The following is a 3,293-nucleotide window of genomic DNA, read 5'->3' on the forward strand; positions in this document are numbered from 1 at the left end:
ATATGGCTTATGAAGTTAGAGCCCCCAAAATAAAATGTGAGGAACAAACAGAGAGATATAAAATGAAAAAAGATGGATTATGAGAATTATAATTGAGGGGAAGATATGTTTGAACTATACTCTGCATGCCCTTTTATAATGAGATGGATGGAGTCTTGTTTTTTCTATCTTTCAAGAAGTGAACAAGAGAAAAAAAAAAAAAAAAAAAGGTCAGAAAGGGGAACTGTGATTTAGATGTATCCCTCTAAGTTTTGGTGAATATCTTTAGATGCCTCTCCCTGTATTTTTAAACTGATGACATACTTCTGACCACGGTCATCTACGTGAAAGTAATTGAAAATGACAAAAATAACCTATTATTCAGCCTCTTACAAAAAAACCTTTGATTTTTCTCAGCTTGGGAAAAATTATTTATTTCATTAATTTCTTAGGTGAAATAGTAAAGATAATCAATTAGTTAATCAAAACATACGGAGAACAAATGGCAAATTCTTGTCACAAACAGTATCACAAAATTTAGCAATTATTTACAAAATCTTTGAAATATTAAGGGACCAGACAATTAAATCAATAAATACATCGATGAGTTGCTGATTGATCATCCTTGCCCTCTTCAATCTTAAAATATCAATAAAGGACAAAAGGTATTTTAGTCATTTACAATTAGTCTATTGTCAGAGACCACGGTCATGGAAGATGTTATGTCATCAGTTTGAAAACACAAGGTGAAGGGTATCTATGAGTAAAAATTCTCTCAATTTTTTTTATTTTTTCTTTTAGCGGTTGTGGCGCTGAGGCTGATGGGAGGTTTGTTTCTTCTACGTGCCAATAACGCAAAGTTGTTTGACTTATAAAGGGATGACTAAAAAGAGTGCTGATTTTTCAACTAGAAAGTCTTCACTCGGTCAATACACAACCGCACATCCTCATAAAGAAATATAATTGTGTATCTCAAGGAAAAAAAATCTATAGTTCTGTGTCCATGTCACGTCAATCGAGTATTGACCAAGTGAAGACTTTTGTAGTTAGAAAACCATTGTTCATGAATTAAATGTGTGAGTTGACTCATCCAAATCGTTTTACTTTAGCTTGGTACATTACAAATCATTTGAATTTGAAAATGATTTGCGATGAATGATTTACTATTTCTTGGTTATCATTGAAAAATCTCTTTGCAATAAATTTTATCATTGTGATTTTGCAAATGATTTGTGATACTTTTTGTACCGCAAATCATTTGTTGAAATTTCATATAAATTTAGGTGGTTCATGCAATTTTTTACAATGCAAATCATTTGCATTATGTATGAAAGCACTAGAAAAATTATTTGCATTTACAAATGATTTACAGCATACCAAGCAGGGCCTTAGCTTCAATTGAGTATAACTTTGCATCTGTAAATTAAATTAATTATTATTATAATAATAATTTGGAAATATGATTATAGGTCAATGGGTACATTTTACAACCACAAGTTAAAATTTACATTTTAGATTATACTTTTCAATTTTTTAATATTTTTTATTTTAATCTATTTTGAATTATTTATGAGAGTTACTATTGCCACACCAACTTTTACTAGTGCCACACCAACGGTGTGCAATTGTAATTTACATAAGAGTTGGTGTGGCAGTGTAAAATTTGGTGTGACAATAGCATCTCTCTTATTTAATAATTTGAATTATATCCGAATTCTAACATAGGAGAACGTTAGTGTTTTATATATATATAGATACAAATCTCATTCAAATCTAATTTATTACATACTATATAATTATTATATATAATCAGATTAAAATTGGGTATTATTGGAGTAAAATATCTATTTCTGATGAAAATTAATCTAAATTTGAGTCCGAGAATAAATAATCCATTAAGAGGGCCTAATTTTGCTTAAATACCGATCTGGATTTCTGGACATCTAATATGAATACAATAGTTGGGTGGGGTTCAATGATAGTCTAAATTAAAACGTAAAGACGGGTGTGATGGATGTTTTACTTTTATTGACCCATAGATTACTTTTAATGACATATTATAAAGACAATTGCAACATACGAGATTCACGTCAATGATGGGTCCATCTGCTAAGCCCATTGTTGTCTATTTGTTGCCCATTCAAACACTTGATTAGATAACAAAAAAAAAAAAAAGTGAAGTGATCAAATCTTAAAGAACAATGCTGAAGTGACCTCAAGATAGTACCTCTATCGCACATCCTGATGTGAAAGTGTGTAAGAACCATAGATATTTCATCGTGATACAAGTCAAAAAGTATCTATGGTTCCTACACACCTTAACGTCAGGATGTGCCATATGAGGTACAATCTTGAGGTCACACCAGCATGACTCATTCTTATTGTTTTATGGATTGATTAATTACTTATCATATGAAGTTTCTTATTTTATTTTCACAAAAAAAAAAAAAAAATACTTCCGTTTGATTTGGCTCGGTTTTACAGGCAATTCAGTTTGGTTTTTGTTCTTATTTAGTGGAACGACCTATATTGGTTAGGTTCCATTTTGGCCCCAAATCGAACCAAGTTGCACCCTTACTAGAAACCATTATATAAAACAATACAAAAAATCCATATGATTTCATTTTAGAAGAGACATCTAAAATACTTAAAAAGATCAGTAATACATTTTAGAAAGAGACATCTGAATTATATGTAAATCTTAGAACATAAAAGAGACACAACAAAGCAATCAGATACATTAATTGCTAAAAAGCATTTATTCATCCATAAATATCCAATTATAACAATATTTAGAGTTTGTTCTTGCAAAAGGGTGCTTTAGTTGTGTAAACTCAGGTGATAGGATATGAAGCTTCCATGGCAATACCACACATTTCCCTCTACATGTCATGTTGTATTCTTATGTAACCTTGTTCTCCCCATCCAGTTCCCCATGACTTCTTTGCAATCCAATAATTGGTCCCATCTTGAGTTGTTCCATAGCCCACGATTGTCATCGCATAATCTAGTTGTTTGTTGGAAGCTCCATTGAATATGCCCTGTGATAATAATTGATTTGATTAATGTATTCATACATAATTAGATTGAAAGACTAATGTCACGCCCCAAATGGGCTTTCTTCGCCAACCGATGTACAGGCTTGGGGTTAGACACTACGATCTCGGGCTCAATTTTAAAGTTGTTTAGATAAGTAGGATGGGATTGTCTTTCTATTGGTTCTTTCTTAAGCATGTTCGCCCCTTATTGGATGGCTCATGTTAGCTATATATCCATCCCAAGCATGGACCACTCTTAGCTAGACTGAACAGTAC

Source organism: Akebia trifoliata, unplaced genomic scaffold, assembly GCF_017979445.1.
Source record: "Akebia trifoliata isolate Shusen 1 unplaced genomic scaffold, ASM1797944v1 Contig00855, whole genome shotgun sequence".
NCBI classification, from domain to species: domain Eukaryota; kingdom Viridiplantae; phylum Streptophyta; class Magnoliopsida; order Ranunculales; family Lardizabalaceae; genus Akebia; species Akebia trifoliata.